A 22142-nucleotide genomic window follows, 5' to 3' on the forward strand; every position below is an offset into this window, starting at 1 on the left:
AAGCTGCTGGAAAGCTAAGTCCCTTGCCTTCTGCCTCCACCCCACCCCCACCTAGAATCCCTCTCAGCTCCACAGTTCCTGTTTTCTCACTCTGCCCTTCCAGCTTTCTCTGTCCCCTCCCCTCCATAAGGGCAGGTCCAATTACTCGGCAGCCCACTTAGCATAGCAAAGAGCCGAAGTCCAGAAATGTTGTGTGCAAAAAAACCAGAGGACCCCCACTCGGTGCTTTGTTCCTCCCAGCTGTGCTTACTTGCCAAGCAGAGCTGCAATCCCCACTGCTGTGGCTTCCCCTGGGTTAGGTCAGGCCCCGGGATACTATTATTACATAATTTTGCATTATACCTCCATGCAAAAAAAAAAAAAAATTAAACCCATAAGATGGAGAAAACCTACACTTCTTGTTCCATTCCCTTCGTTGGAAAAAACAGGTATCATCCCGGCTGCTCTGGGAACTGGGCCTTGCCCAGGACAATAGGCTTCTGAGGACAAGGTGATTAGGCCGGCAGTGCAGTGTTTGATGCAGTGTTTGATTAGCGCCAACCAGCTCTTTGTAGAGGGACAATATCAGGCCATACAGTAACAAGATCACGTCTTTTGATTTGGGTTCCCTCCCTCTGTTGATACAATCCATTATCCTGTTTGCCTTTCTTACTACGGCAAGGAATTGCACCCAGGGCTTCAAGGGTTTCTTCTATAATAACCTCCAAATCCCTTAGCACCTGCCTCTGCCAAAGAACCTCCCTCTTCACATCGGTGCTTTTCTTTGTCCTTTCAACACCACTTTGAATAGTTAGGTAAAGCTATACTCCCATCCCAAGGAAAAAGGAAACTAGGGCGACAACTAGAGGACTTCATATTTAATAAGAAACAAAATTAGGCAGAGCAATTGAGTCATTGTTTGCTTAACCCTTTTCCTGCTGCCCTGTCTTCATTTCACGGCCCCAGCTTTGCAGTCACTTAAACAGATTTGATGAAGAAAGGAAGACAGGGGGCAGTGGCTAGGAGATTCATTCATTGATCTGCTTCAAAAAGGCGCATACAGTATCAATTTAAAAAAAAAAAACCATACACAAACAGTATGAAGCCATTTGTCTTGGGTCCCCAAATTACCCAATTTCTAAAGCAGAAAAGTGCACCCACCCGGAATTTGTCCAGATTCCTCAGACCTCCCTTACAAATTACACAGAATGAATGGAATCTCTTGGATTTTAGAGATCCCTTCCCAACTTTGAAAATGTGCTCCTATGTGAAACATGTTCACAATTGAAAACGTTTCACATCTGGCAACTTCTGCAGGAAAATATGTGTCAAAAAATCTCGATGCGATCATATCGTGGCATTTGGGAATCAAACTGGCTCATTGATAAGACAGCAGAGATGATCAGGAATCAGGATTGGGGGAAAATAACTGCGTTGTGCTTTCCCTTGGGCCGGCACCCCCGCCCCCTTAAGCCCTGGCAGTAGTCCCAGGAGGCAGTATCTCGTTCTGCATCCCCGACCCCTTCCCTAGCATCTTATTTATGTTTCTACAAGATAGTCCTGCTCAATTATAATTCCCCTCCCAATTTGGATTGTAAATAGAAAGCAAATTAATAATTTAGGGTGAAAAAAGACCTGGGCCCTTTTCTCCTCCCTGCGTTCCTAGGTCAGCCGGCTCGTTCATGAATCAGTGCTCCAGCAGCCTGAATAGCACAGAATGAATGTTTGACTAAATCCTCTAAGTATGAAAGCTCTTCACACCATTTGGTCTTGAACTGATCCAATAGCGAGGTGTAACCACTAGTGACAATAAAGCGCCATCTGGCAAAGTGAACTCTGGGCAAACAATGACAAGCAGAAGTGAAAAGAATTGCAATGATTTCCACAAACATGCGAAATACTATAAACTGTGGGACTTAGCAGCTTCTTCCCGAGGCGGCGGCGCGCTGAAGTGGGGGGCTCCGTCGCTGCGAGCTGGCCCGGGCTCCATTTGCATTTAGCTCAAGAAAAATGTATGCAGATTGGCGAACAAAAAAAATATATAAGCACTCCTAGGCAGACGTCACTTTTCCTCCGCTCTTTACTGTCAGGGTGATGTACTGGAAGTCTTTATTTCTTTGAGCTCCGGCCTCGCGGTGCCTCATTCTCCTTACAGCCGGTTCCCGTCACCTGCTGAGACCTTGATCACGGACAGAGCAGACGAGCAGCGGGGGGACAATTAGAGAGGAGTTCAGACTTTGATCATTTGACCATATGTGAATACAACAGCTGACCACATGTTTGAAAAGACAACTAACTTAAATGTATTAAAAAAACCACAAAGCAAGCATAGATACTGAAATTTACATTTTAATTATCTGGCACAATGCTGCATTCAACTTTTTCAAAATATTTAATATGGAAAAATACATCTTGCTCCTTCAAAATAGGAAGAGAAAGCACTTTTCTGGTTTTCTCCCCACCCCCACCCCCCACTCCGCACCCCCACCCCTCAAAATGTGTTCCCTTTCAGCGCGGGCGTTTAACCACTGCGGATGGTGAAGAATTCTGGGCCAGAGATTTCAAAAGACACATTCAAAGCTACCAGAAGTTGGGCAGGATTCCCAAAGGTAGAGTGAGCTTAAAGTGTCATCGTTTATTTTCAAAAGGGGTTTTAGAGAGAAAATATCTATCCAGCACTTAGAAAATAAACTAGGTTCTTCTAAGTGAGAACAGTATACTCAAGGTTTAGCCTCACTTTCCTCATTCTTTAAAATGACCCATTACACCGATCTCAAATGTGTTTTCTAAACTGCGAGCCAATAAAAGACCTTTGTGGGCAATAAAACTATATAACACTTGGTTAGCTCAACATAGTTCCACTGCAGCGTGGTTACATCTATCAAAACATTGCCACTTCTTTTCTGCTAGGTGAAATGTGGACACACCATGATCCAGCTTAGGACCCGTCCTTGTGTTTTGGTATGCAGTTGGTGATTTATCATTGCTTCTGGAGAAGAGGAGCCCTTCTTATCTTCTCCACCTACTAGATAATTAATATATTCATGAAATGGTTATTTACTCGAAAATAGGAGGATAATAGAAAAATAACACTAATTGTTTTGACAGCAGTTTACTTAAGAGTTATCTGGGAGAACAAATGTTTCTTTTGTAGTGTAAGGCAAGCACTTATCTATGTATTAAGCTTATTTTTGTTCTTATGGTAGACAGGCCAAAGGAATCTTGGGTGGGGAAAAAAGTCTAGAAGAAGTGATTTAAGGGAAATTGCATCTGACATTCCCCCAAATATTTTGATAGTCCATTTATTTTTTTCTGTTGGAGGGAGATTAGCAACATGATTTACATGTTAATGGCTATATATGCTAATGGATTTATTCATCATCTGTGCATTATTGTATTTTTAAAATGTAAATTGGCCTTTAATTTAAAAAGATTCCACCTGTCTTTCTTTACTTTGATACCATCTTAGATATAACTGATTTATATCCATTAATCAGAGGAGCTTTAAGCATGAGAATTCTTACTTTAGTGCACAATACATTTTTACTTTGAAAGAGTTCCTTTTAAATACACTTTTTTAAACAAAGGTTTTTTAAAAGACACGTCCCCTCCTTAAGTACCAGTGTCACTATTGGGGTTTGTGTGTAAACTAATTTTGCTTCTAAGGGCTCTCCCAGTTCCAGACAATCTCAGATTCTGCAATTGCCCTCCCAGAAACCAAATCTGCAATGGAACCTTCCTAAATCTTATTTCTTTCACTAAAGAGTTTTGCCAGGCAGCATAGAGGAAAAAGGTTGATAAATCTCTCTCTCTTTCTTGAGATGCTGAGGATGGAGCCCAGGGCCTCACAAATACTATGCAAAGCTCTACTGCTAAGCTACTTCCCATCCCCAAGTTAATGAATGTTTATATTTTATTCATTATGCACCAGGCATTTTACAAATATCATCTCCTTATTCCTTACAACCACCCAGCAAAATCCATTTTATAGATGAGGAAACTGAGGTGCAGAGAGGCAAAGTGTCTTATAATAAGCCTCCCAGCTACTCATTGGTAAAACTGGGGCTGTCATCAGAGAGGAATTCTCACCACTACACAACAGTTCCACACAAAAAGATAATGGCTATCAGAAGATTAACTTTCACCTTATCACATGTTTCCTGGGACAAATCCTCTACCTCAATTTCCTTACCCCATATAGGTATTGTGTCTCCAGGAAGGTATCATCTACTTCATGAATGGTGACAAAATCAGGACAATTTTAAAAAATTAAAAAGTAAAACCAGCTGGGCATGGTGGTGCAGGCCTGTAATTCCAGCTATTTGGAAGGATTGCAAGTTCAAGGCCTGCCTCAGCAACTTAGCAGGACCCTGTCTTAAAATTAAAATATTTTAAAGGGTGAAGATAGAGCTCAATGGTAGAGCAGTTGCCGAGCGAGCATTTGGGATGTCCTGAATGCAACCTTTGGAACCATGGAAGGAAAAAAAAAAAAAAAAAAAGGCGGACTATGAACTTTTTCCACGACGGGAGAAGAGACATTGTCCTTGCAGGTGACATGAGAGTGGAGCCACCCTTTCCAGACACAGAATGGCATTTGGTTAATGAATTGAAGTATAGGAAAGATACCTTCCTATGGTTGCATTCTCTAATCACTTTTCTATGGTTAGAAAAATGCTCCATAAAGAAGGAAATTTCTAGAAAACATAATTCAATACATTCTTTTGACCCAACATAGAATCTTAATTCTACAAAACGAAATTAACTGAAAAGTCTGCCCTACAAGTATGTTTTCACTTAATATGTACCTAACACCTTTTTAAAGTCAACAGAGAAAATCAGCCAGATTTGATCCTAACCAAAAGGTCTTTGAAATCACTGACAAACATGAGGTGACTTACCGAAATGTGTGTTTGAGGATTCTGGGAAAAAAATAATGTTTTTGTAACTTTAAGATGTGCAGAAATAGTGTAAGGAGCAGATTGAGAAAATAAAATGAAATTTAAAGATAAAATTCAAGTCTTCTTGGCAGGCAATGTAAGATGCTCCAGGGGTTCCTCTTTGGAAACTCTGTGGAAGCAAAATGCTAAATGGCCTTTATGGAAAGACAAGAATGGGCTTTGATAAAGGAATCAGACCACACAGATGAAAGAATAGATTAGTCCATGAAATCCACTCACAGTTTTCCCATAAAGGGTATTTGGGGGGTCCATGTGCCAGAAAGCAGGAATATCCTAGAGAAAGGAAACTAAAAGAGGCTGAGCATTTGGGTACTAAGTAAGGAGGGGTTCCAAGGGCTAGTGATAGGAACTGTGGGCATCTTGTGTGATCGCTGCAATTCTGTAACTTTCCCAAATTTGGTATTTTTCTCTTATCTACTTTTTAAAGTGATTTTGCTGCAAAATCTTTACTGTTTTATTTTGTATTCCTTTGGAAGCCTAATTCCTTTGAAGAGCCAGAGGAATGTTGTAGAACTCCTCTCACCCCTCCCTGGACAATGCACTAAAACTCAAATAACTCATGCAATTTTGGGGGGGCTGAGCATGGAAGAACACAATGATGTGCTCGCTTCGGCAGCTCATGGAAGAACACAATGTTAAAAATCCCTGCAGTGACAAACTAAAAACAAGTGCCCACTTAAGAAACCAATGGTAACCAGGCATGGTGACAAGCCCCTGTAGTACCAGAGGCTAAAGCAGGAAGATGGCTTGAGCCAAGAGTTGGGGATGAGCTGGGCAACCTGGTGCACACCTGAAATCCCAGCAACTCAGAAGGCTGAGGTAGGAGGATCGTGATTTTAAGGCCAGCCTCAGCAACTTAGTAAGGCCCTAAGCAACTCAGGGAGACCCTGTCTGTAAATAAAATACAAAAAGGGCTGGGGATGTGGCTCTGTGAAGAGCTCACCTAGCATGCACAAAGCCTTGGGTTCAATCCCCAGTACCTAGGAATCCCCAGTGCATTACTTTAGAAACTTCTTTTAGTTTCCATGACAACTATTTCATGCCTATTCCCACACCTACCCTCTTCAGGTGTAACCTTGCCACTCAGCTCATTGAGCAAAGCAAAGTCATCAAAAACAATGGCTCCTCTTCCTTTCCCAACCTGCAAACTAAACTGCACTTACCTTCAGATCTTCCACTTGCTACAACTGAAGAAATGCTCCCCTGTCCAAGGTCAACCTGCCTCCTGTGCTTCTTGATTCCTTTCTCACCAGCTTCTCTCAAGGTTGTACTCAAGATAAAATAAAAATTCAACCCAGGCTGAGAGTTGTGGTGCATGCCTGGCTCAGGAGGCTGAGGAGGAGGATCCTAAGTTCAAAGCCAATTTCAGCAACTTAAGTGAGGTGCTAAGCAACTCAGTGAGACCCTGTCTCTAAATAAGATAAAAAGAGCTGGGGATGTAGCTCAGTGGGTAAGCACCCCTGGATTCAATCCCTAGGTATTAAAAAAAAAAAAATCAAACCAGGCCTATGAGGAAAACACATAATCACATGATCTGATTTCAATCTTAAAGTCAGGTTTTGGTTTGGTTTGGTTTTTGCTGAGGATCAAACCCAATACCCGCAATCACACTGCAACAACTCTAGGGACACCAAGATGGTGCCACTGTGTCCAGCATACTAGACAAGTGTTCTAGCTCTGAGCCACCCCTACTCCCCATGTTATTGTTACTGTGCATAAATCCTGAACAAGAAAGAAAGGCAGAAGGACTGGGGCTATAGCTCAGTTGGCAGAGTGCTTGCCTTGCATGCACAAGGCCCTGGGTTCAATCCCCAGCACCACAAAAAGAAAAGAAAGAAAGCTGGGAAACCAGGTATTTATTCAGTACCTACTGTGTATGTGCTAGGCCATGCTTGCTACTACGGATAAAGTGGTGAGCAAATTCCAGTGTGGCTCTTGTGTCATGGAGCTTCCAGTCTGTTATGGTTTGGATTTTTTGTTGTTGTTGTTGGGGATGGGGGGGACACTGGGGATTGAACCCAGGGACTCTTCACCATTGAACTACATCCCCAACCCTTTTTGATACAGGCACTTCCTAAGTTGCCCAGGTTGGATTTTAAATGCCATCCATCCAAAGCTTATGGCTTATGACTTGGTCCCCAGCTGGTGCTATTATTGGGTGGTGGTAGAAACTTTCAGAGGAGGGGTCCAGAGGGAAGAATGGTCATTGGAGGTATGCCCTTGAATGAGATACTAGGATGCCAGATTCCTTCCTTTCTTCTCTGCTTTGTACTGCCATCAGGTGAGCATTTTCTTCTGCTAGGTATTCTGCCTTGATGTGCTGCTGCCTTGTCACAGGCCTCAAGGCAACAGGGGCAAGCAACTAAGGACCAAACCTCTGACACCATGAGTCAAAAGGAATCTTTCTTTCTTTTAAATTGTTTTTATCAATTATGTTATCTCAGGGACAGAAAACTTTGTGACAGCTCAGTGGAGAAGTGAAGGAACAAGGTTAACAGGGGTTTCAAGGTTCATGCATGCTCCCCCTGGCATTCGGCAACATGACTGAGCCAAATCATAGATTTTACCCTCTCTCCAGAATAGCAAAGTTGTTGCTTTTTTTTTTTTTTTTTTTTTTTGTGTGTGTGTGTGTGTGTGTGTGTGTGTGGTGCTGGGGATTGAACACAGGGCCTTGTGCATGCAAGGCAAGCACTCTACCAACTGAGCTATATTCCCAGCCCTGTTTGTTTGTTTTTTTGAGTACCAGGGATTGAGCTCAGGGGCACTGGACCACTGAGCCACATCCCCAGCCCTATTTTGTATTTTATTTAGACACAGGGTCTCACTGAGTTGCTTAGTGTCTCACTTTTGCAAGGCTGGCTTTGAACTCATGATCCTCCTGCCTCAGCCTCCAGGTTGTTTTTTTTTTTTTTTTGAAGTAAGAAAAGGAGCTGGGCCCAGTGGCGCATGAGTATAATCCCAGCATCTCAGGGGGCTGAGACAGGAGGATCACAAGTTCAAAACCAGCCTCAGCAACAGCAAGGTGCTAAGGAACTCAGTGAGACCCTATCTCCAAACAAAATACAAAATAGGACTGGGGATGTGACTCAGTGGTCCAGTGCCCCTGAATTCAATCCCCAGTATCATTTTTTTAAAAAAATGAGCAAAGGAAAAAAGAACTTTTTTTTTCTACTGAGGATTGAACCCAGGAGCACTTAACCATAGGCTACATAACCAGCCCTTTCTTTGAGACAGAGACTTGCTAAGTTGCTGAGGCTGGCTTTGAACTTGGGATCCTCCTGCCTCAGCCTCCCAAGCCACTAGGCCCAGCAGCAAAGGAAGGAATTTAAGGAAATATGCTAAACATACTCATGCTTTAAGTTTTGTGCAGAAGTCAACATATAGCAGTTTTTTGTTTGTTTTACATATTTTCTAACATGTTTTTCTCTTTAATAAGTTTGAAAAAAGTATATGTATTGAGTACTCTATAGAAATATAAAAATACAAAAAAGCAGGTTATTATAGCATGATTGTAACAACATAGGCTATAAGTAGGTAGACAAAGTTTCATAGACAAATAGGCAGAAATGAAATGAGCTGTGCTAGGCTTCAAGTCACAATACTTGGTTGGGCAAATATCCTGTTCTCTATGTACCTCTGTATGTTCATTGTCACATCCAAAAAATGGTAAAATTGTCCCTGCCTCACACAGTTGGTATGAGAATTAAATTAGTTAATATGTGAAATATGCCTAAGTGAAGCAGACAGAATTTTTAAGACAGTGAAACTCCTCTGTACAATACTACAGAGATGTAGATACATTATTATGCACACAAGGAGTGGTCACTGAAGTAAAAGGGGGTACTTTGGTACTTTGTCAATGTAGGTTCATCCATTGTAACAAATGTACCACTGTAATGCAGGATGTTAATGGGAAGCTATATGTATGTCAAGGGATGTGTGTGTGGGAACTCTCTGTACTTTTTGCTCGATTTCGCTGTGAACCTAAAACTGCTATAAAAAGTGAAGTCTATTTTAAAATGCTTAGTACATTGACTGGCACATAGGAAACATTCAATAAATGTCAGTTATAATTTTTATTACCATCATTATTATGTTATAACGTGCTCTGGTCCTGGTAGGTGTTCAGTTAAGTGTTACTGATGAATGGCTTCCAGTATGGTTGTTTTGTCTCCCTTCAGACCCTTGTTCTGAGCTCCAAGGCTGATTATCCAAGGGAAATTCCCACTAAGCCCCCAGATCCCGCCCCCTCCATTGCCTGCCTGTGGCCCCAGGCATCTAGCAGGTGCTTCTGGCAGCACCCGGGCATACCCACTGTGATTCTGTGTTTTCCTCCACACCCCTTCATTACAGACTGCCCTGGGGCACTGATCTTCCTCATCCTTGTCTGTCTGTATCCCCAACTCCTAGCTCCAAATCTGGAACCAAGGCAGAGTCAATGAAGGTTTCATTGGATGAATAAATGAATAATACAAAAAAGAACAAATGAGTGAACGAACTATTAGCAGGCTCTGTCACCGCAGGCTCAGTGGAATCCATCCAGCTAATGTATATAAATGGCACCAAGCATTGCTCAGAGGGCTTGTCCCTACTGGAGAGCATTTTATCTTGCAATTCACACAAAGTAAAGGAACTTTTCTGGAATTTGTACTTATGAGCCCAGATTTTAAATTCCTACAATCTATATATTACACAGAGTAGTGTTGAGATGTGACTAAAAAGTGGGCAAGTGCTTTTCTGAGTTCTCCTCCCAATGAAGCCATCATTATTATGCTTTCCATGGGGGTCTGTATGCAGGAGAGAAAAAACTAACTACAAGACTTTTTTTTTTGGGGGGGGGGGCGGTACCAGAGACTGAACCCAGGGTCATTCAACCACTGATCTATATCTACTTTTTTATTTTTAATTTTGAGACAAGTTCTCACTAAGTTGCTGAAGGCCTCACTATGTTGCTGAGGCTGGCTTTGAACTTGTGATCCTCCTGCCTCAGACTCCTGAGTTGCTGGGATAACAGACATGCACCACCACATCCAGCCAGATACTACAACAACTTTTTAAGGGAATGGTCTATATTACTCACCACTTAAGCCTACTCCCCACCAGTGAGAATCCTAAATAAAAAGATAAAAATCCCCATACTTCTCTCTCACACACACCATTTACACACACACACACACACACACACACACACACACACACGCACACAGGACAGTAGTTGATCAAGAAAATGTGTGATAGCTGGCGAGGTGGCACAGCCTATAATCCCAGCAGGTCAGAAGGCTGAGGCAGGAGGATTGCAAGTTCAAAGCCATCCTCAGCAATTTAGCGAGATCCTAAAGCAACTCAGTGAGGCCCTCTCCTAATAAAATACAAAAAGGGGCTGGGGATGTGGCCCAGTGGTTAAGAACCCCTAGGTTCAATCCCTGGTACAGAAAGGAAAAGAAGAGAGAGAGAGAGAGAGAGACAGACAGACAGAGAGACAGAGGGAGGGAGGAAGGAAGGAAAAAAATGTGTGACAAGAACTATTTGCATTTCACACATACTAGATGGCTTATTTTAAAATACAGAAAAGGGGGCTAGGGATATAGCTCACTGGTATAGTGCTTGCCCAACCTGCATGAGTCCATGGCTTTGAAACCCAGTACCCTCCCCCCCCAAAAAAAATACAATAAAAAGTGTTGGTGAGGATGCAGAGAAATTAGAACCAACAAACTTTGTTGGTGGAAATATAAAGTCTCACAGCTACTGTGGAGCACACTTTGATTATTCCTGAAAGTTAAATATGTAATTAACAGGGACTGGGGTTGTGGCTCAGTGGTAGAGAGCTTGCCTAGCATGTGTGAAGCACTGGGTTCAATACTCAGCACTACATAAACATAAATACATAAAATAAAGGTATTGTGTCCATCTACAACTAAAAAAAATTTGTTTTTAAATATGTAATTAACATATGACCTAGCAATTCAAGTCTTAGATATACATTTTCTGAAAATGGAGACTCAAACAAATAATTGTATGCCAATGTACATAGAAGCATTATTCACAACAGTTAAAATGTGGAAACAACCCAAATGTCCATCAACAGATAAGTGGATAAGCAAATGTGATACATCTGTATAATGGAATATTATTCAGTATAAATGGAATGAAATTCTGATACATGATATAACATGGATGATCCTTGAAAACATTAATGTAAGTGAAGTCAGATACTGTATGATTCCACTTATTGCAACATCTAGAATGTTCAAATTCACCAAGACAGAAAGTATATAACAGGCTACCACGGGGCTCAGTCACTCATGCCTGTCATCCCAGTGGCTTGGGAGGCTGAGGCAGGAAGATCATAAGTTCAAAGCCAGCAAGGCCCCAAACAATTCAGTGAGACCTTGTCTCAAAATAAAATACAAACAAAAGGGCCAGGGATGTGGTACAGTTTGTTTGTGATGATAAAGTTTTGGAGGGCTGGGGATATATCTCAGTTGGAAGAGTGCTTGCCTCACATGCATAAGGCCCTGGGTTCAATTCCCAGTACCACACACACAAAAAAAGTTTTGGAAATAGATAACGATAATGGCTGAACAGTTTTGAGAATGTAATTGGTGTACTGAATTGTACACATTAAAAATGGTTAAAAATGGGCTGGGGATGTGGCTCAAGCAGTAGCTCGCTCGCCTGGCATGCGTGCGGCCCGGGTTCGATCCTCAGCACCACATACCAACAAAGATGTTGTGTCCGCCGAGAACTAAAAAATAAATATTAAAAAAAAATTCTCTCTCTCTCTCTCTCTCAAAAAAAAAAATGGTTAAAAATGGCAACATTTTATATGCTGTATTGCCATAAAAAAATTTTAAAAGCTGCTACAAATCCAATAATGTCTTACAAATTTTACATATAGATAGATAGATAGATATAAATATAGAAATACACACATATATATATATGTGTGTGTGTATGTATATGTAAAATTTATATATATATATGTAAAATTTAATCTACCTATAAATTTTTGGAGCACTTATATCCCCCACCAGTTACCTACCCCAAAAAGAAACCTACAGATAGAGATATTTCAAGTTAATACAAAAGTTATACCTCAACTGTCATATTACATAAGATTCCCAGTTACTCACTTTGTGGGGGCAAATTCCCTGTAGGAGTTTGGTACACTTGCTACATGGCAAATATTTATTAAATGATTCCTTAATAAATGGGTCTCTGTAGTACAATGTCCAGTTCATGTGTGCCAATTAGACTTCATGAGTGAATATGTGTGCACGTGGGCATACACACATGCACTCAATAGAGAAAGAGGGGAAGAGGGTAGTAGAGGAGTGTAAGGAACAGAAAGGACCTGCCCCTGAATCCTGGCTAATTGCTTCGCATCAGGAGAAACACTGAGGATGGAGCAGCCTGGCCTTTGCCCCATGCTGATTCCTGCAGGTGCAAAAAGAGGACTACTGTTCATGTGACAGAGAGAGGCCATGCTATACACAGCACACATATAAACAGGCCTCAAGCCTCCAGAGCTGTCAGAATAGTGCCTTTCATGAGCCTTGAAACTGAATCAGAGAGAAAACAAAGAAGGGTCGCTCTTAAAATCTGTGGTTCCTGCCATTGCTGGAAGTAGATTTGAGGCATCTGGAAGAAACAGATCCTATATTGAGAAGTTTGGGTAAAATTGAACAGGATGGGAAGGTGGGAATGGGTGGCTGGAGATGTTCCAGAATAAGAAAGGAGAGAGCATCCTTTCAAAATATGTTGAGAGCTTCTACTGCTCATCATTCAGTAAAAGTTCATGCATCTAAATAACCTATGTTGCCAGCAGCATAAACAGTAAGAGACATGACTTCAAAATGATTGTTTTTCTTCACTCTTTAAAATGCTATAATGGGGGCTGGGGATACAGCTCAGTTAGTAGAGTGCTTGCATTCGCAAGGCACTGGGTTCAATCCCCAGCAAAACACACACACACACACACACACACACACACACACACAAGGTATTATGGCGTGCACCTGTAATCCCAGTAATTCAGGAGGCTGAGGCAGGAAAAGGGCAAGTTTAAGGCCAGCCTCAGCAACTTAGTGAGACTCTGTCTTAAAATAAAAAACAAAATCAAAATATAAAAAGGGCTGGGGATGTATCTCAGTGGTAAAGTGCCCCTGGGTTTAATCACAACCACTACCATTACTACTAATAATAATAAATTCAGAAAATAAAAAATAAAATTAATCACAACCATCACAAGCTGATTTCTTCAGCCCCAATGAAGTTGCCTTGTCCCCTGAAATATGCACACAAAATGCCTTTAACTAAAAGATACCAGTGATTTTTTTTAAGTGACTTTTAGTGGCCATACCTTAAAGTGATCAGTCATTATTCACTGGAAAAAATTCAGATGCAAAAATGTCATTTTATGATGTCGATAAAGCTTAACCTATTAATAAAGGGAATTAAGTTTTTATAGTTGAAGCAAAATCTGACAATAAAAATTCTAAGTGGGGGCTGGGGTTATAGCTTAGTGTTTACCTTGCATGCACAAGGCCCTGGATTCAATCCCTAGTACCACAAAAAAAAAAAAAAAAAAAAAAAAAAGTCAAAGTGATAACATTTCCACATTATAGAATTGGATACATGTTTTACTTGAAGGGAAGTTGATCCTTCTATACAATGAAATTGTCTTTTATAATAAAGAATTTCTTTAAAAAAAACACTCATTTCTGCAAATGTCTGTGCATGCCTGAAGGATAGATTGAAAGAATATGCATTTGACTTTTACTGTCATCATCCCTGGAGAGACATGTAAGACTGGGGGAAAAGTCACAGTGAGATACAGATAAGAACTTTTACTGTTTACATATTCCTTTTTTTAAAAAAAAATTTTTGCACTAAGCATATATGCCTTTTACAACTTATAATTTTAAAAATAAAGACAAATGAAGTCCCATGGGAGGGGTAAACTGATAAAATATCACCTACAACAAAGCAATTCACATTTTTGTTCTTTTTTATAAAACATTAGAGAGAACATCATCAAGAATCCCAGTGTGGGGCTGGGGATGTGGCTCATGCGGTAGCACACTGGCCTGGCATGCATGCGGCCCGGGTTGGATCCTCAGCACCACATGCAAACATTGTGTCTGCCGAAAACTAAAAAATAAATATTAAAAAAAAAATCTCTCTCTCTCTCTCAAAAAAAAAAAAAAAAGAAAGAAAGAAAAAAGAATCCCAGTGTACTGATGATCCATTTTCAATAATTATTTACTCCCAGACAATGTAGTTTCACTCATGTGCTCCCACATACTTAAACACACATACAGTTAATGTTGTATATGTGTGTGATACTGGGGATTGAACTCGGTCTTGGGCTTGTTTAGGCAAGTGCTCTACCATGGAGCCACATCTGCAGCCCCACGGCTAAATTTTTTAAAGCAATTCCAAACATTATCTCCAGAGCCTTATATGTTAGGCAAGTGTTCTACTACTGAATCCCATCCACAGTCCTAAACATTATATAAAAGGTGTATCCAGCCTGTAATCCCAACGGCTCCAGAGGCTGAGGCAGGAGGATAACAAGTTCAAAGCCAGCCTCAGCAAAAGTGAGGCACTAAGCAACTCAGCAAGATTCTGTCTCTAAATAAAATACAAAATAGGGCTGGGGATGTGGCTCAGTGGTCTAGTGCACCTGAGTTCAATCCCCAGTTGCAAAGAAAAAAAAAAAGCGTATCTAAGTTTTTGTTCACAATTGGCATTTAAACAAGTACATTATGTTATCACTGAAACTGCTTGGTTTTTCCTAATTTTCAAAAAAAAATTTTATACTTGGGGCTGGGGTTATAATTCAGCAGTAGAGTTGTGAGGCACTGGGTTTGATCCTCAACACTACATAAAAATAAATACAATAAATAAAGTAAAGATATATATATATATATATATATATATATATATATATATATAAATTTTTTTTTTTAGAAATAAGGAACTGAGTCTGCTTTCTTTTATAATGTCTTTATAGCTCTGAATTTCCATGCATCAACTTTTGCCCATAAATGTCTTTTTTTTTAAGAGAGAGAGAGAGAGAGAGAGAGAATTTTAAATATTTGCTTTTTAGTTATTGGCGGACACAACATCTTTGTTTGTATGTGGTGCTGAAGATCGAACCCGGGCTGCACGCATGCCAGGCGAACATGCTACCGCTTGAGCCACATCCCCAGCCCTATATAAAATTCTTGAAAAATAATTTTATACTTGTAGATGGACACAATGCCTTTATTTATTTTTTATCTGGTGCTGAGAATCAAACCCAGAGCTTCACACATGCTAGGAAGGTGCTCTGCCACTGAGCTACAGCCCCAGCCTAATTTTTAATTAATTAATTAATTTATGCATTCATTCATTTATTTATTTATTTTGGTACTGGGGATTGAACCCAGAGGTGCTTAACCACTTTTAAAAATTTTTTTTTATTCTCAGGGCTTGGGGATGTGGCTCAGCGGTAGCGCGCTCGCCTAGCATGCGTGCGACCCGGGTTCAATCCTCAGCAGCACCACATACCAACAAAGATGTTGTGTCTGCCGAGAACTAAGAAAAAATAAAAATAAAATGTTAAAATTCTCTCTCTCTCTCTCTGTCCCCCCCTCTCTCTCTTTAAAAAAAAAAAAATTTTTTTTATTCTAATTTGTTATATTTAACTACTTTTTTTTTTTTTTTTTTTTTGCTGGCTTCCAAGTCACTGAAATTATGGTGTGTGCCATCATCTCTGGTTTGCTTTGCACATTTTAGCTGAAAGTTAAAGTAAACTAAACAAGCAAAATTTCAGGATCATATTTAGTTCCTAAAGACATCTTTTCAAAAAAGAGATAGGGCTTTGGGGTGTGGCTTAGTGGTAAAGTAGCTGCCTAGCATGTTCAAAGCCCTGGTTTCATTCGCAGAACTTCAAATGGGGGAAAAATGGTAAAGAGGCAGGTTTTGTAAGGATGGGAATGCTATTTTCTAAAAATCAACACAGGCCTTCTTATTCATACGGTAGATCATCCAAATTTAATCCACTCATCCACTTAATCAATTATTAAGAAAATGGAATCAAATAGGGCAGAAGCAAGGAACACCAGGTTAAGTCAGAAGAGTTCAAGATACAGTTCTCCATCTGACACTTTTGAACCTTAAAGCAAAGTGGGGAAATATTCAGTTTCTTGCCAGTTAATTCTTTACAGCCAGGTTTAAGCATTTGAGAGAGAAAAACTAGTTGCTGCAAGCTGACAAAAGGACTCATGAATTATTCATGTTGTCACTGAACTGAAATCTGCAACCTGAGCTTCTGCAACTATCATGCAAATTTACACCAGGTCTTACACCTGTAAATTCCATTGTTCACCTTGCCAGGGTGAAGGACTTTGTAAATGTTCACCCCCAAAGTTGATCTGTAGCTTTAATAGATAAGCTGGCGCCCCTCCTGCCATTCACCCCAACCCCTACCCTGGCTCAAGAATGAATGGCCCAGGAATAGCCCATGGCCACTGACTTTAAAAAAACTAGCCCTTTGTTTAAAACATAGGAGCTCTGAGTCTAGTGATGCTGCTCTGACTCACAGTCTCTGATGTTTTGCCAAAATATAAAAGTCTTTTAGTTTTAAAATTTCAAAAATTCTTTTGTATCTTTTCCTTAGACTCATGGATTTAGTTGAAAAAGAGTTAATTTTACTATTCTCCCTAATGTGTATCAAACCAACACTCACCAACCTGGACATTTGTCTAACAATCACCCTATGTCGAAGGCCTGCAAGATCATTCATTTTATGAACACAATTCTGTAACACGATGATGATAAACATTCTTATCTCCATTTCAAGGGGGTGGGGGGAAGCCCACAGAGATAAAGTGACCTATTGAAGATCTCATAGGTGTGTGACTGGTTTGAACCCAGATTCTGATTTCTAGTCTCGTGCCTTTTCTTTTCTTTTCTTTTTTTTTTTTTTTTGAGAGACAGAGAATTTTAATATTTATTTTTTAGTTTTCATCGGACACAACATCTTTGTTTGTATGTGGTACTGAGGATCAAACCAGGGCCACACGCATGCCAGGCGAGGGTGCTACCGCTTGAGCCACATCCCCAGCCCAAGTCTCGTGCCTTTTCTACTAAACTGGAGATTGGCAATCTCCTGGTCAAATTCAGCCTAAATATGAGTTGCCAACATCTAGAGATCAAGAAGTTTTCGTCGTAACTCAGGAGACTGAGTAGGAGGATCACAAGTTCCAGGTCAGCCTTGAAAACTTAAGAGATACCCAGTCTCAAAATAAAAAGTAAAAGGGACTAGAACTGTACCTCAGTGGTAAAACTCTCCTGGGTTCAATCTCCAGGAAAAACCCCCATCCCCACAAAAATAAAAGATTTTCAGAGAAACGTTGGGATTTTCAGGGAAGGGATTGCTTTGGTGCTGGGGATCAAACCCAGGGGACACTTTACCACTGACCCACATGCCCAGCCTTTTCTTTATTTTATATTTTGATACAGACACTAAATTGTTGAGGCTTGCTTTTATTCTTGCAGTGCTGGGGATTGAACCTGAGATCTTGGGCATATCAGACAGGTGCTCTACCACTGAGCCACATCCCCAGACCCCTGAGATTGACTTTTTAAAAATATTATATAGTAGCCATACAAGGCCCACATTTCCAAAGGGCAGTTACTTGCCTGGGGCTGAGGAATTACTGGCCTCTGGGGACCAGATACATATTCTCCATTTTATCCCAGTCTGTCCTGAGTCCACTTTTTTCATTTGTGTTTCTGGTCTGATCCCCAGAGGCCTCTGAGACTTTAGCTCAAAATCACCTTCTTGTCAAAGTTGAAGAATTTGATTTTGGAAACTTTCATAGTGAAAATATGAGGTGGCTACATTTCCCAATCTCTCTTCATTTTCTCTTTTCATGGCATGTAAGCAAATAACAAGCCCTAAATCATATGAATTTAGACCCTTATGCTGCAAGCACATCCTAAATGCTACATTATATGCTTGGCTCCCGTGGTGACTACAATGATTGCAGCAGTTTGGATACTTAGGGCGTCTCAGTTTGTCCTCGTTTACTCTGTAAATTGTGTGCTCTTGAAAGCAGACTTTGGCTGTTCCTTGGTAGTTGGAATACTTTTTGATGAGGAGAATGTTTGACTGCCAATTAAAAGACACAAAATTGGGGCTGGGGATGTGGCTCAAGCTGTAGCGCGCTCGCCTGGCATGCGTGCGGCCCGGGTTCGATCCTCAGCACCACATACCAACAAAGATGTTGTGTCCGCCGAGAACTAAAAAATAAATATTAAAAATTCTCTCTCTCTCTCTCTCTCTCTCTCTCTCTTAAAAAAAATAAATAAAAATAAATAAAAGACACAAAATCAACAGGTTAGTCAGTCTTGACTTCAAGGAGACAACATTATAGACTCAGAGCTGCCTACAGTTGAGTAACCAAACTGGATGATCCTCTAAATGTTCTGGTCCCAAGCACTAGTCAGCCTGCCCCCTTACCTCCAATGCAGCATAGACTCTGGCTATGCACTCTGCACCCCATCATGAAGTAAACATTGCCAATGAAGATGGTTTCTGCAAACCTGCCTACCATGCACTTACGGTTACTGAAAAACACTCAATAAACTTCCTAGATTTTTTTTATTTAATTAATTTATTTATTCTGATTAAGTATATATGACAGCAGAATGCATTTTGATTCAATGAACACAATTGCAACACAACTTTTCATTTCTCTGATTGTTCACGATGTAGCGTCGCACCCTATGTGTGACCTAGGGTAATGATGTCCATCTCATTCCACCATCTTTCCTGCCCCCATGCCCCCACCCCTCCCCTCCCTCCCCTTTGCCCAATCACAGTTCCACTATTCTCCCCCATGACCTCCCCCCATTGTGGATCAGTATCCACTTATCAGAGAGAACATTAGGCCTTTGGTATTTGGGATTGGCTTACTTAGTAAAAAAACAGAACGTTTCATGAATTTGCGTGTCATCCTTGTGCAGGGGCCATGCTAATCTTCTCTGTATTGTTCCAATTTTAGTATATGTGCTGCCAAAGTGGATACTGTCTTTTGTAAAATTTCTTGCATCTACTTGTAAATGCTCTGCTGTGCGCACACACACACACACACACACACACATATTTTGGAGGTAGGTTGGCATTCTCACCAAGTGGGAACACTTCCCCAATAGAATAATGGCTTTGTCCCCATCACATTTTCGATGTCTTGAGTGCTACTCTAGCATTAATCAACCACAAAAAAATCTTGTTGACTCTAAGTGCTCTACTCTGAACTGACCACTCTTCCCAGCACTTGTAATCCAACTGGCTCAAAATAATCATTATGAATCTATAACCCTTATAAAGTTGAATCTGAAGAAAGCACAATCTTGATCATATCATTGGAGCCCCCTTGAGAAATTCCTACAATGTCATACAATGTACACTTTTGCCTTCAATCTTGTAGTTGCTAGACAATTCATTCATTAAAATAGAGTTTCTGCACCTTCTACAGAACTCACATGGAAGTTATTGTTGATTAGTGTTCAACATGATTTATAAAAGAGCCAGCAGGGCAAATTCCTCTTGAACTTTAATCCCACAGTTGAAAATAGTGTACCCATAATTTTGTAAAATGGCTCTTCTAAGATAAGGACAACTGTGCAATCAGTTTCCCTTTTTGCCCTTGCTGCTTGGAAATGGTTCAGGTCACTCACCTGTAAGCATCTTCTCTGCCTAATTTCTATAAGCACACCTGTTTACTATAAATAGCATTACGAGCTCCAAAAAAGTACCCATCCTAAATAAAATGCCTCCTCTATTTTAAACTACGAATACTTAGTTCACTTGCCCAGGAATCAACAGAAATGAACACTTAAAAAAACAATGCAATACAAGTGATTGAAATCAAGTTTAGGAAATATATTTCTTATTAAATGAAGGTCAGGCAGAAAATTCATCCTTTATAGTAACTTTTTAAATTATCCATACACTGATTATAAGAAGAGATGAAAAGAAACCAGAAAGCAACAGATCATCCCAAGTTGACTTAGTTTAATTTTGAAATCAACCAAATATTTCCTTTTTTAAATTATATTTTTTAATTGTAGATGGACATAATACCTTTATTTCACTTATTTTTTAATATGGTGCTGAGGATCAAACCCAGTGCCTCAAGCATGTTAGGTGAGCGCTCTACCACTGAGCCACAGTCCCAGCTCCTCAAATATTTCTTGAACCTTAGTCTAGGTACAATGGGCAATAGACAAGTAGTTTTAGGCCTGGCCTCAATATCTGGCCAGGTGTGGTTGGGCAAGCCTGTAATCCCATTGTCTAGGGAAGCTGAGGCAGGGGGATCACAAGTTCAAAGCCAGCCTCAGCAACTTAGTGAGGTCCTAAGCAATTTAGTGAGGCCTTGTCTCAAAATAAAAAAATAAAAAGGACAGGGGGTGTAGCTCAGTGATGGAGTGCTTGCCTAGCATGCATGAGATCCTGGGTTCCATCTCTAGCACCACCAGGAAAGAAACACCAGCCTCCAAGAAAAACATACTTTTTTCATGTGCTTATTGGCCATTTATACATATCTTTTTTTGGAGGAATGTATATTTGAGTCCCCTTTTGTGAGTTGTCTTTTCATTCTGTTGACAGTGTCCTTTGATGCACACACGTTTTTAATTTTGATGTGATCCAATTTATGTATTATGTGGTTTTGGTGTCATATCCAAAAATCGTCAAATTCAAAATCATGAATGTTTACCCCTATGATTTCTTCTAAGAGTTTTGTAGTTTTACCTCTTATGTTTAGATCTTTGATTTGTTTGGAGTTCATTTTTGTATGACATAAGGTAAAAGTCCAACTTCATTCTTTCCCATATGGATACCCAGTTTTCCAGCACTATTTATTTGTTAAAAAGACTTCTTTCCACATTGAATAGTCTTGGCACTCTTGTAGAAATTCAATTGACCATACAAATGAGGACTTATTTCTTAGCTATTTATTATGTTCCATTGGTCTACATATCTGTCCTTAAGCCAGTCTACATTGTCTTGCTTTTTTAAAAATCTTTTTATACTTGTAGATGGACAGCATGCCTTTATTTTATTTGCTTATTTCTGTATGTGGTGCTGAGGATAGAACCCAGTGCCTCACACATGCTACGCAAGTGCTTTGCCACTGAGCCCCAGCCCCAGACCCCACATTGTTGTAATTACTGTAACTTTGTGATAAGTTTTGAAAGCAGAAGTATGAGTCCTCCAAAAATTTAAGATTGTTTTGACTCTTCGAGGTGCTTTGAAATGCCATATGAATATTAGTATGTTTTCTTTTTCCTATTTGTGCAAAAAATAGCATCAGAACTTTTTAAAATATTTATTTTATTATTTTATTTTCATGTAGTGATGAGGATCAAACCCAGTGCCTCACGCATGCCAGGCGAGTGCTCTACTACTGAGCCCCAGCCCCAGCCCCCCATTGGAACTTTTATAAGGATTGCTTTCAATCTATAGATCATTTTATTTTATTTTAAATATCTTTAGTTGTAGATGGACACAATACCTTTATTTTATTTAGTTTTTTTATGTGGTGCTGAGGATGGAACCCAGTGCCTCATGCATGCTAGGCAAGCGCTCTACCACTGAGCCACAACTCCAGCCCTGTAGATCATTTTAAATGGTACTGTCATTCAAACAATATTAACATTAGGTCTTCCAATCCATGAATATAGGATGTCTTCCATTTGTTTAGGTCTTTCATTCCTTTCAGTAAATTAAAAAAAAAAAATCTATTTACTCATAGGTACCTACACAAAGCAGGAAGCACTGCTGTATATCTTTATTTATTTATTTGTTTGTGGTGCTAGGGCTCAAACCCAGGGAGGGCTTCATGCATTCCAGGTACACTCTACCATTTTTTTTTTTTTAAAGAGAGAGTGAGAGAGGAGAGAGAATTTTTTTAATATTTATTTTTTAGTTCTCGGCGGACACAACATCTTTGTTGGTATGTGGTGCTGAGGATCGAACCCGGGCCGCACACGTGCCAGGCAAGCGCGCTACCGCTTGAGCCACATCCCCAGCCCAACACTCTACCATTTTATATTTTAAGTATACTAGTTTCGCTTCTCTTTGGTTAGATTTCTTTCTTTCTTTTTTTTTCCCCCGAGGCGGGTGGGTGGATACTAGGGATTGAA

The 22142-nt window shown here is 40.2% G+C and overlaps 1 non-coding gene across 1 annotated transcript; it reads right to left on the reverse strand.

Annotated features, from left to right (window-relative positions):
• Positions 1-18914: 18914 nt before the first annotated feature.
• LOC113185212 (U6 spliceosomal RNA) lies at positions 18915-19021 on the reverse strand. Its single transcript, XR_003301100.1, has one exon. It is a non-coding gene; the product is annotated as a U6 spliceosomal RNA (small nuclear RNA).
• Between the last annotated feature and the right edge of the window lie 3121 nt (positions 19022-22142).

This window comes from Urocitellus parryii, chromosome X, assembly GCF_045843805.1.
Source record: "Urocitellus parryii isolate mUroPar1 chromosome X, mUroPar1.hap1, whole genome shotgun sequence".
Taxonomy (NCBI): Eukaryota; Metazoa; Chordata; class Mammalia; order Rodentia; family Sciuridae; genus Urocitellus; species Urocitellus parryii.